The following is a 13,132-nucleotide window of genomic DNA, read 5'->3' as shown; positions in this document are numbered from 1 at the left end:
CTAGTCTGCTTTTAATACTTTCAAGGGAGATTTTGACTTCCTGTATTATAGCCTTCATCTCTAACAGTTCCATCTGATTCTTTTGTAAAGTGTGAAATTCCTCTTTTAGATTTTGAAAGAATTTCCTCACCTCCTGGAACTCGTCAACTCCTTTCTCCTTCCTCTTCAGCAGTTCATTGTCTCTCTTCTCTTCCATCTCTGTTAGCTTTGCCATTATGAATGGTCTGAATTGTTTATCAGACATTTCCATGATTTCCATTGAACTGTGTGCGAATGAAGAGGACTTATCCTTTTCCCTTGGGGGAGAGGTATTTTCCTGCTTTCCCATATTTCTTGTAGTTCTTCAGCGATTTCTAGTCATCTGGTGGATGGTCGGTTTCTTCTCAAACTTTGAAGTTCAATCACGTGAGTTTTGTGTGCTGGAGGCCGAATTATCAGTGGGAAATCTTCATTTCTCTGTTTCCCCCAAGATGGCTAGTTTGAGGGAGCCAGGAAGGTGTAAGTCGTCTTTTTTTGATTTAGCATTTATTTGGTTACTGTAAACCTTCGATCATTCTGAGTTCTACAACATTGCTTTTTAGTCCCCCCCCCTTTTTTAATATATTTCTGTAGGAGCAATGAGCTTGGCCTTACCATTTGTTGACAGCATTCAGCAATGTTAAATAAATGGGCCTGTTGTCTGTTGTTGAACAACAAAAAATTGAGATATGCAAAGAAGCAGGAAAATAGTACTGATGTGCAGAAACAGGAAAAACACCTGCTTTTATTATTGGCTTAGAAGTTGGACTTAGACTTCAAAAGTAGCTCATATGAATATTTTCAAGAACTAAAGGAATTGATGCTTAAAAGATTAAAGGAATATTTTAATAATAATATATAAAGAGAAATCTCAGTTAAAAAATAGAAGATGTAAAAAAGAATCTAATGGAACTTCTGGAGTAGAAAAATACAGTAACCAAAATGAAACATTAGGTAAGGTGATCACTGCTAAATTAGAGTTGGTAGAAGAATCAGGCAATCAGGTGTAGAGCAGTGTAGGTTGTGCAGTAAAATAAAGAAAGAATGAAGAGAGGCAGTAAAATAAAGAAAAATGAACCAAACCTTAGAGAAATACAGGATGTCATTTGATGCACCAACATGTGCAAAATGGCAATACTTGAATAAGAGAAGAGGAAAGGAAAGAGAAACCAATTAAATCTGTGGAAATATCCAAAATGTATTAAAGAATATAACCGTCCAAGGATTTCAGCAAACAAGGAAAGGAAATGCAAAGAGACTTATACCCAGACATATTAGAATGAAAATATTTTTATTACGCTCTTATTTATGGAGTAGTACTAAGTACTAAGAGTAGTACTAAATTTTTATTAACAATGGAGATCAGAGCACTAGAATGCCATTTGTAGGACTGAGTGAAAACTCTACTGAGAATCGTGTATCCAGAAGTTACCTTTTTTTTTTCTTTTTGGAGAGGTTTTCGCTTTAGGACGCATGCGCTTGCCAGACAGACAGAGAGAGACATAGAGACAGAAAGCGAGAAATCACCCCCCAGGGGGGATGGTCATGCCGCAATCCCTTCTCCTCCATTCTCCTCTCGGGATCTTGGGCATGCACGCACACGCACCTGGCGTGAGTTTTAAGCCACTGGGTCCGGGACGCGAACTGCGGTTGACTACATGGGAGTCCAGCGACATAGCCATTACGCTAACTGCTGGTTCCCATCCAGCAGTTACCTTTTGATAAATACACCAAAACAAAGATAATAGACAAACAGAAACCATTGCTTATTAATTAAACAATATAAGTGATCATAAGGAGGTGAAGAAACTAAATCATTTATACATTTTTGATGGTGTTATAAAATGTTACAGTTATTCTGGAGAATAGTTTGTCAGTTCCTTTTCATACTAAAAGTAAATTTATCGAACTAAATATACAAAATTAATGCAAGTTAAACTTGAGAAATCTGAATAAAGCTGGCTGAATGAATTGAAGTCAGTTCTTAGATAATAGTGAGTGGTAGTTGTACAAAATGTTACCACTGGAGAAAATTGGGTAAGGGATATATAGAAATAATAAGGGGTTATTATTTCTTCCTGCACGTCAATCTAAAATTATCTCCAAATGAAACATTTTATAAATTACTTGTCAAACTAGGAAGCATTCAGCTTCCTTTTTTTTTTTGAGAGTTTTTTGCTTTTATTATAATCTTCATCTCTAGAAATTCTGTTTGATTATTTTTTATAATGTCCATCTCTTTATGGAATTCTTTCTTCAAGTCATGGAATGATTTTCTCATCTCCTGAAGTTGGTTGTCAATTTTCTCTTGTATCTTATTAGGTTTAGTTACAATAATAATCTGAAGTGTATTTCTGATAGTTCAGTAATTTCCTGGTTTTTTCTTTTTCCTCTCCTTCCATATTTGGAGCCGAGTTATTGTTGATTCCTGTGGGGGAGGTATTTCCTGGTTATCTCATAGTTGAGGCTTTTCTATGATTTTTAATCATTTGGTAATGTATTTACTTGGTTTCTGTGATTTTTGTGTTCCTGAGCTTCCCTTTTTTGTGAATTCTAGTCATGACTCATTTTTACATAGAAATATATTTTATGACTTTCCCAATGACCTAATAGTTCTGTGCCAGTTTCTCTCTTCTACTGTGGTTTGCAGTGTATCTACAACAGGAGTTTTGGATTCAGATTTACAAAGAGCAACTTCTCTCTTTATTGGTGGTTTTATTGTGGGGAAAGGATTCTTGCAGAGCCTCACAGTGTTCAAATGTTCTGCTCCTATATATCTAGCCCTCTCTAGTCTCTTTGTGGTTAGAACTGATTAGCAAAGTGAGAATGTAGGTAATTAAAAAAATCATGTATCATGCTGTATGTAGCTTGCAAACTGAATCAGGCCTACCTTTCAGATCCTGCTTTGGGCAGGAGGCTTTAGGTGGAGACTGGAAGCTGAAGGACTTGCTTTATCTCTTCTCCTCTTGGGAAAGGATAGGAAAAGTTAGCACAAGAAAGGGAAACCCTGCCTACTTTCTAACTCTGAAACTGTAGGATGAGGATTGGGAGTTCTTGGGCTGAATTGGGTGTGCCTTCCTGGGCTGGGGCCTTCAGGTGGAGATTGCTAAAGGGCCTGCTTTATCTCTGCCCTCCTTGGTAAACTTTTAGTTAGTCTGTGCTTTATTGCATCACTCTCAGGGAATTACCAGCCTCTTGTTTGTGTTTTTTTTTTTTTTTTTATTTTTTATTTATTTATTTATTTTTTTAAGTGTGACATTAGGCTTGAACTCACCCACATTCTCTTTTAAACTAAAAGTAGATTTCCAGGAGAGAGTTTAAAATTCCCTGTTCTTAGTGTCTGCCACTTTTTCATTATTCTGGAGCCATAGGTTAGAACAGTGTCCTGCTTTTTTCAGAATAACACTATGCTTTATAATAAGAAATATAGGTGAGGGGGATGGTTTCTGGTCTTCTTGATTTCCTTTGGAACCTCTTCCCAGTATGCTAACTGAGCCAAGGCTATTGGTGTTTCAGTGTTCTCAGACTGCCATGGCCGGGCTGGATCTTCCAAGTGAGATTGGTGGAGAAAGTTAGCTCGAGACCTCTCAGCCTGGAGAGCCTCTTCTTTCCTGGAGCGTGAAACTTGGGAGTGTTGAAAAGTGCTGGTTGTCTGTTTTGGGAAGATAACTTATCCCTGAACTGAGAGTTAGGAGTGAAGGAGCTATATGTTCTTGATTGTGTTCATGCAGAGTGCCGTGTCCACTATTTTGAGCTTGGAAGGAAAGGAGTTTATTGTGGTTCAGGTGCCAAAGAGTCTTGCTGTTCTTGCTGAGACCTAGTTGATTTTCTTGAACATTTTCTTCATTTTCCATGTACTCTAGGGACATTTCCAGAGATGTTAAATGGTGGTACCTTTTTATAGCTTTTATCAGTTTTGTTTGCCTAGGAAAAGATCTTAGCTTTTTTTTTTTTTTTTTTTTTTTTTTTAAGAGAGAGAGAGAGAGATTATTGCTATAGGGTGTGTTTGCTCTCCAGAGAGTAAGTGAAAAATGACCCCCCAGGGAGATGGCCACACCACAATCCCTTCTCCTCCATTCACCTCTCAGGATCTTGAGTATGCAGGCATACACACGCAGTGAATTTAAGCCACCAGGTCCAGGACTCAAACCGCAGTCAACTCAGTGCGTGTCCAGCGATGTAACCATTACGCCATCAGCTGGTCCCCTTACATAGCTTCCCATGCTATCTTTTCAGAAGTCATTTAGGAAAAATAATTTACAGTAGGTAATATGCGTATTTCTGTTTGAATGGTTTTGATTACTTGATATAAACATAAGATATGCAATGCCTTTATATAAAAAGTATAAAAATGAAGTTCATTGAAAAACTTAAAGAAGTCCTATGTCTGTGAATAGATATTGATTCATTGGAATGGCCAACATCATAAGGATATGTCCTCCATAATTTTGCTTATAGGTTCACTTAAGTAATTAGAATTCCTAGAAGCTTAGTAGTTATATTTGTTTTTGTTTTTAAGAATAGATATGTTATCCAGAAATAGAACTTAGATAATGTTTGAAATTTTTAGTAAGTATGTGGTCATTGTTAGGTCTAATGGTTTGGTTCAGGGAGAACCCTGAAATGACCCTTATTAAATGTATTGGAGCCTGATATTTGTATAGATCTAGCACTGCAAATCACTGGGAAAAGACAGGAGAGTTTCCCAAATTACTTAATAAATATAACTAATTACTTACATGTTTTTTTTTGTCGTTGTTTTTGATTTTTTGAGAGGTTTTTGCTATAGGGTACGTGCACTTGCCAGAGAGACAGAGAGACATAAACCAAGAAATCACCCCCCAGGGGGGATGGCCATGCCGCAATCCCTTCTCCTCCATTCTCCTCTCGGGACCTTGGGCATGCATGCACACGCACCGACATGAGTTTAAGCCACTGGGTCCAGGACCCGAATGACATTCGACTATGTGGGAGTCCAGCAACATAGCTATTATGCCAACTGCTGGTCCTGACTTACATGTATTGTTATAGTCATTTTTTTTTCCCCACTGAAGTGTAAGTGCCATGAGAGTAGAGATTTTGACTGTTTTTGTTACTGTCATATCTCTACTTTCTAGAACCATGCTTGCCATTTAGTAAACACCCAAAAATGCCATAAATGTTCGCCTCTTACAAATTAATACAAAAATTCAGCCTACTTTAAAAAATAGTCAAAAGGCATGCACAGACACTTCACAGAAGACTACAAAAAAATGGATTTGGAAATACAGTTGACCCTTGAATAACATGGGTTTGAACTCGGCATATCCACTTATTTACAAATTTTTTTCAATAAATACTTTAAATATTTTTTTCTGTCTTATGATTTTTTAAATATGTTCTTTTTCCTAGCTTTATTATAAAAATATCATATATAATATAATTACACAAAATATGTGGTAAGGTACTCTTCATGTTATCAGAAAGAGTCTTGCCAACAGGAGGCTATTAGTAGTTAAGTTTTGAGGGAGTCAAAAATTATATGTGAATATTCTACAGCATGGAGGGGGTCATTTGTGCCCCTAACCCACAAATTGATCAGTGATCAACCATATTAAAAAATGCACAGTTTCATTGGTAATAGAGAAATGCATAATAAAACTAGAGCTAAATTCCACTTTATACCAGTTCAAATGAAAAGAACTAAGCAGTCTTAACAATACAAGTTTTTCTGATAATGTAGAACAGTGGAGATATGTTAGATTGTCAGGAAAGTCATGATGTGTTTTTTATGCAAATATGCATTATGACTTTCCTGACAACCCAATATGTATACGTGGAGATACACACACACACACACACACACACACTTTCAGTTTGCTATAGGGCACAGTACTTGCTGGAGAGAGACAGAGAAAGAAAGAAGTCACCCCCCCCAGGGGGCTTATCTTGCTATGGTCCCTTCTCCATTTTTCCCCGCAGGATTTTAAGGGGAAAAAACACACATGTGCCTGGTGTGTTTTTCAAGCCACCAAGTCCAGAACTTAAACCGCTAATTTGGCCATTTGATATAGTTTTATACTTATGCCTTCTAGATACATGCTATTTCTCAAACAATGATTAGGAACCTGACACTTTGTTAATATAGAAATATATACTTTTCTAAAGTATAGTAAAAAGATGATATACAAAGACACAAACCCATTTTGTGTTGTTAAATTCAACAAACATAAAATTATAAAGTTTTCTTTTTAAAAATGCTTTTCTATATCCAGCCAAGATGGAATAACAGGGACTGAATTAACTTTCAACTTTGAAACAATTAAAATAATCAGACAGAATATATGAAACAATAAATTTCAGGTCAGCAGTCATCATTCCACCAGGAAAATAAAACATAGGACCTGAGCCCTATGATTATCCTACCAGGGCAGAGACAGCAAACACAGGCAGAGTTATGCACTCTCACTACATTGAAGATGTAGAATTGAGAGTCCAGGGAGAGTAAGGCCATTTGTGGTCCACAGGGTAGAGGACCAAATGGGAGATATCTACATAAGAGAGAAAAATCTGGAAATCTGTAAAGGATTCTCTTTGAGCTCATGTATGAGCATATTAGTGAAAGATATTTTGAAAAGAATGAAAGGAAAACAGTGCAAAGCACTCATACAAGGTTTAGAAAGGCACTGTTTCTGCCATCCAGAGTGAGAAAATTCATAATTCTGAATCTTAGGTAGTGTTGATCGAGAAGGGTCTTTTCTCTGAAGTGAAGAGTAATATTCTCTAGACAGAACACTGCTCCAGATTTAACTAACAAATCATAAAAACAAGACCTGAAAGTATGAGATTGTTTCTATGACAAGTGTTTTCTAGAACAAACCACAAAAATACCTATAGGAATCCAAAAGTACTCAGTATTCACCAAAGTAAAGTCCAGGGTTTTACATTCCATTAAAAGATTACCAGACATATGGACATGTGGGAAAACATGGGCTTCATTGGAAAGAATGATCAGTAAATAGAAATGGACTCAGAATTGTCATAGGTGTTAGAATTACCTAACAAGTGAACCAAAAGTATTATAACTGGGTTTCATATGTTCTAAGACTTTAGACACATGGAATATAAAAACAACTCAAAGTTCAGTATAACAAAATATAGAAATCAAATTTCTAGAAAGGAAACTACAGTGTTTGAAATGAAAAATACATTGGGCAAGAATTAGTGGCAAATTCAACTTTACTGAAGAAAAGATTAGTGAATTTAAGCACATAGTAACAGAAAGAATAAAAATGAGGCAGAAAGCCTCTTTATAGAGTTCTACTGTGTCACGATCTTCCTGCCTCAGCCTTTCAAGTAGCTGGGGCTACAGATGCATGCCGCCAAACTCAGCTCTTTCACACAGTGCCTGATCTTACTGTGTGCCCACATTGACCATGACCTTGTGGGCTTCCTGCCTCAGCCTCCCAGGTAGCTAGAACCACAGGCATGAACCACTCATATTAGAGTGGGGCTGGGAATTGAGCCTGAACTTTTTCATGTGTCCTCAGCTTACTGAGTAGTACTGTCTAATAGCATGTGCTACTGTGACTAAGCCAAGAAAAAAGGATTTTTGAAAAATAAATCTATGGGGACCAGTAGTTAGCATAATGGCTATGTCACTGGACTCTCACGTAGTTGACCCTGATTTGAGTCCTGGACCTGGTGACTTAAAATTCATGCTGGGCACGTGTGCATGCATGCCCAAAATTCTGAGAGGAGCATGGAGGAGATTGAGGCATGGCCATTTCCCCTGGGGGGTCATTTCTTGTTTTCTCTCTCTGTCTGTCTGGCGAGCATACGTGCCCTATAGCAAAAACCTCTCCAAAAAAAAAAAATCTATGAGGGGACCAGCAGATGGTGTCATGGTTATATTGCTGGACACCCACACAGTTGACTACAGTTTGGGTCCTGGACCTGGTGACTTAAAATTCATGCTGGGCACGTGTGCATGCATGCCCAAAATTCTGAGAGGAGCATGGAGGAGATTGAGGCATGGCCATTTCCCCTGGGGGGTCATTTCTTGTTTTCTCTCTCTGTCTGTGTTTCTCCAGTAAGTGCACATGCCCTATAGCAAAAATCTCTCTTAAACGAAAGAGAAACCTGTGAATGGTAGGAGAAATTCAAATAGCCTAACACACATAAAATTGGAATCCTTGAGGGAAGGAGAATAATGAACAGAAGTGAATGTTTAAGAGTAATACTCAAGAAAGAATTTCTAAATGTGGTAGGAGTTTACCAGTTCTAGAAGATGAACAAACCCTAAGCACAAGAAACATGAAGAAAGTTACACCAAGGTTTGTGAATCATGATCTAAATGTCCTAAACCAGTGTTAAAGTGAAAAAATGAAAACAGGCAGAAGCAAAAGACATGTTTTATGGAAGAACAAAGGTAAGAATGATAGCAGATTTCTCCTCAAATGAAATGAGAGGTTTATCTCTAAGTATTAAAAGCAAAAATTCTGCCAATATAGAATTCTACCCTCAGCAGAAGTATCTGTCAGAATCAGTAAAGATATAGAGAAATTTCACATATACAAAAGCTGAATCATTTCATCACTAGCTGACTTGCATTACAAGAAATATTGATATTTTGATACCTGATGGAAATCTAGATCTACCTAAGGGGATGAAGAACTGGAAATAACGACTACCTGGATATGTATGGAAGATATGTTTCTTTATTTAAATCTCTAAAAGTATTTAAAAACAATACTTTTAACAACAAATGTATTTTGGGGTTTATAACATACCTGAAATCTGTGACAATTATAGCCTAAAATCTGGAAGGAGAGAAACAGAAGTATTAGTACATTTTTTTTCAAGATTCACATATGTGAAATCATGTGATAAGAACTTACATGTACACTGATTAAAGATGTAATCATATTAATAGTCAGAAATGGCTAAAATGCTCCTTTTTTAATGTAGAGATTTCCAAACAAATTAAATAACAGTAACATCCAATTATATGCCGCCTATGAAAGAAACATGTTACATTCAAAGTCAAATAGGTTGCATGTTAAAGGATGGCAGAAGATAAACCATGGAAAAGTTATTTAAAAGGCTATGGTGGGACCAGCAGTTAGCGTAATGGCTATGTTGCTGGACTTCCACGTAGTCGACCGCGGTTCGTGTCCCGGACCCGGTGGCTTAAAACTCACACTGGGCATGTGTGCATTCATGCCCAAGATCCTGAGAGGAGAATGGAGGAGAAGGGACTGTGGCATGGCCATCCCCCCTGGGGAGGGGTGATTTCTTGCTTTCTGTCTCTCTGGCGAGCGCACGCGCCCTATAGCAAAAACCTCTCCAAAAAGAAAAAAAGGCTATAGTACTGGGACCAGCAGATGTCATAATGGTTACATAGATGGACTCCCACATAATCAACCACTGGTCAAGTCCCGGATCTGGTGACTTAAAACTCATGCCAGGGGCATGTTTATACAAGGGATTACAGCATGGCCATCCTCGCTGGGAGGTGATTTCTTAAATTTTGTCTGTCACTCCAGTAAGTGCATGTACCCTAAAACAAAAATCTCTTTAAAAAGAAAAGAAAAAGGCTATGGTACTATGTCAGTCAGATGAAGTAGATTTTAGAGCCAAGAATATTATTAATAGGGAGGTTGTTTTATATCTATATATCTATCTATATCTATATCTAATCTATCTATGTCTGTCTATCTATATATACATATATATATAGAGAGAGAGATCAGTTCATGAAGAAGAATAAATAATTCAAATCTTAGACCAGTATCTGTTTTTCCAAACACATGAAGCAAAGTCTGATAGAACTAAGAGAAACTAAGATCCACAGTTATATTCAAGAAGTGGTAGAAATAGCAAGAGAACTTGATTTAGAGGTGGAGGCTGGACTCAGGATAGAAAGTGGCCAGGCATTTTCACCTTAGCCTGTGTTGTGCCTCTGGGTTCAGCTCAGGGCTGTGAAGCCCTCCCCTAGCCAGGGACCCCCACTCAAGACCCCTGTGTTAGCCAGGTAGGCAAGTGGCCCCCTTGTGCTCTTCTCTGTCCCTTCCAACAGTTTTTTTTATAGAAAACAAACAAACAAACAAACAAACCCAGCTCTTCTGCCCTGCTTGTGTGTTTCTCTTGTTAATCTATCTCTTCTTCCCTCACTCAGGATGGAAGGAAGCCAGGCATCTTCACTTTAGCCTGTGTTGGGCTTTTGTGCACGTGTGATTTCTTTTCTTTTCTTTTTTGTTTCCTTTGCCTTTTTCTCTTTTTCTTCTAGTACTTTCCTTCTTTTTTTTTTCTTTGCCTTTTCTCCCTATTTCTATTGCCTATGTTGTTTTTCTTTTACCTTATTTTCCTGTTTTACTGCTCAGCCCTTACCTACTACCTAGAGATGACTGGGTGCATAATAGCTACACATGTGAACATTGTGAATTTTAGAGAATTCTTTGCACTTCATTGTAGTGGTTGCAAAAATAGTAAAATTCCCCTTCACAAATCCTATTACAAAACTCCTCTGGTGATTCTTGCATTGGAGAACACAGTAAAAGGGAGATAATAGAAGCAAATCATTTTCACAGTGGGGGGAAAACACGAGCTCACAGTCACAGAATCCTTTTTCAACAAATTGGCCAGAAGTGAATACATTACCAAATGACTACAATTTGAAAAGAGCCTCAAGGATGAGAGAATCAAGGAATACATCTCCAGCAAGGGAACACTGTAACTTGTTTCCAAGTAGGGAAAAATTAGAGGATTTTGACTGAAATGTCAAAAACAGAATTTAGAATATTTATGGTACCAAAATTCTATGAGATGCAAGAGAAAAGAGACATTGAGCTCCAAGAGATGAGGAAGTCATTCCACAAAATGAAGAATTGGACACCATAAAAAAGAATCAAATGAAGCCTGTAATATAGGAAATCAAAACCTCCTTTTAAGGTATCAAAAGCAGGTTTGACCATGCAGAAGATCGAATTTCAAATGTAGAAGACAAAAACAGTGACCTAGAAAAAATGATCAAAAATACTGAGAAAACAGGCAAGAAAACTGAGGATAATGTACAAGAAATACTAGATACCATAAACCTCCCCAACATCCAGAAAATTGGTATTCCAGAAGGTGATGAAATTAGTAAGGGCATTGACAATCTATTCCACAAAATTCTGGAAGAAAACTTTCCAAGTCTAGAGAGGCACTCAAACATCCAGACCCAAGAAATACAAAGAATCCCAAGTAGAATCAATCCAAGAATATCCTCTCCACACCACATCATACCTAGATTGACCAAAACGACAAAGACAAGATACTAAGATTGGCAAGAGGGAAACGTCAAATCACTTACAAAGGCTATCCCATCAGACTAACACTGGACCTCTCATCGGATACAATGCAGCAAGGAAAGAATGGAGAAATATATTCAGAATGTTAAATGAAAAACAATTTCAGCCAAGAATACTATACCTGGCAAGATTATCCTTCATATGGGAAAAGAAAAGAAAAATGTTCTTCGATAAACAAAACCTGATAGAATTTGCCAACTCCAGACCAGCTCCTCAAGAAATTCTGAAAGGAGTACTATACTAAGAAAACAAAAGAGAGACAGACAGCAATAAGAGAACAAAAAACAACCAAGAATATAGCCAACCTAATGGTAGGGACAAGTGTGGAAATATCAATAATAACATTGAAAGTCAGTGTATTAAATTCTCTGATCTAGAGACACAGACTGGCTGACTGGATTAAAACTCAGAAACTCTCCATCAGCTGCCTACAAGAAACTCATCTCATGGATAAAGACATACTAAAAGTGAAGGGCTGGACAAAGGTATTCCATGCAAGTGGAAACTAAAAAAGAACAGGAGCCACTATACTGATTTTGGACAAAATAGGCTTTAAGAAAAAAATGGTAAGAGACAAAGAAGGGCATTATATAGAAGTAAGAGGACTAATTAACCACAAAGATTTAATGCAGTCCTCAAAAAATTACAAGAGACATTCTTCACAGATCTAGAAAAGACAGTCATAGAATTTGTCTGGAATCATAAAAGACCCTGTATTGCCAAACCCATCCTGCACAAGAACAGTGGAGTGGGTGGCATCTCACTCCGTAACCCCAAAGTATATTCCAAAGTTCTGATAATGAAAACAGCATGGTATTGGCACAAAAATAGACACAAAGACCAATGGAACAGAGTAGAGACCCCAGAAATAAACTCCAAAGCATACAGCCAACTGATCTTTGTCAAAGGGTACGAGACAATAAAGCAAGAAATGGGAAACCGCTTAGTAGGTGGTGCTGGAAAAACTAGATATCCACCTGCAGAAAGATGAATCTGAACCTCTATTTGCCACCGTTAACAAAAATCAACTCAAAGTGGATCAGAGATCTAAACTTGGGACCAGCAGTTGGTTTAATGGCTATTTCCCTGAACTCCCATGTAGCCAACTGTGGTTTGAGTCCTGGACCTGGTAGCTTAAACTCAGGCCAGGCATGTGAGTGCATTCCCAAGATCCAGAGAGGAGAATGGATTGCATTGTGACCACCTCCCTGGGGGGTTATTTCTTGCTTTCTGTCTCTCTGTCTCTCTCTGTCTTTCTGGAGAGCACACATGCCCTATAACAAAAAAGCCTCTCCAAAACAAAACAAGATAAACAAACAAAAAACAACCAAAGATCTAAACTTAAGACCGCAAACTATAAAACTACTGATGGAAAACACTGGGGAAACTCTGGGAGACATTGGGGTAGGCAAAGACTTCTTAAGACCCCCAAAGCACAGGCAATAATCCCCAGAATAGACAGGTGGGATTACATCAGATTAAGAAGTTTCTGCACAGCAAAGGACACTGTAATTAGTGTGAATCGACAACCCTAGCAAACGGAGAGAATTTTTGTTAACCGTGCCTCAGATAAGGAACTGGTAACCAGAATACACAGGGAAATCAAGTGACTTACCTGGAAGAAAATGATTAACCCAATTAAAAGATGGGAAAATGAGCTAATTAAACCACTCTCTAAGGAAGATGTGCAAACAGCCAAAAAGGATATGAAAAAATGCCCAGCATCCCTCATTGTAAGGGAGATGCAGATCAAAACCACAATGAGGTACCACCTAACGCGC

The 13,132-nt window shown here is 37.8% G+C and overlaps 1 protein-coding gene across 1 annotated transcript in view; it reads left to right on the top strand.

The window, feature by feature from the left end:
- Nucleotides 1-13,132, top strand: part of LOC102492399 (uncharacterized) — a 144,603-nt gene that overhangs the window by 23,213 nt on the left and 108,258 nt on the right. The gene's annotated exons all lie outside the window — the stretch shown is intronic.

The sequence above is a fragment of the Tupaia chinensis genome, unplaced genomic scaffold (genome assembly GCF_000334495.1).
Source record: "Tupaia chinensis unplaced genomic scaffold, TupChi_1.0 Scaffold143636_1, whole genome shotgun sequence".
Classification (NCBI taxonomy): domain Eukaryota; kingdom Metazoa; phylum Chordata; class Mammalia; order Scandentia; family Tupaiidae; genus Tupaia; species Tupaia belangeri.
This window is presented reverse-complemented; position numbering and strand designations above follow the sequence as displayed.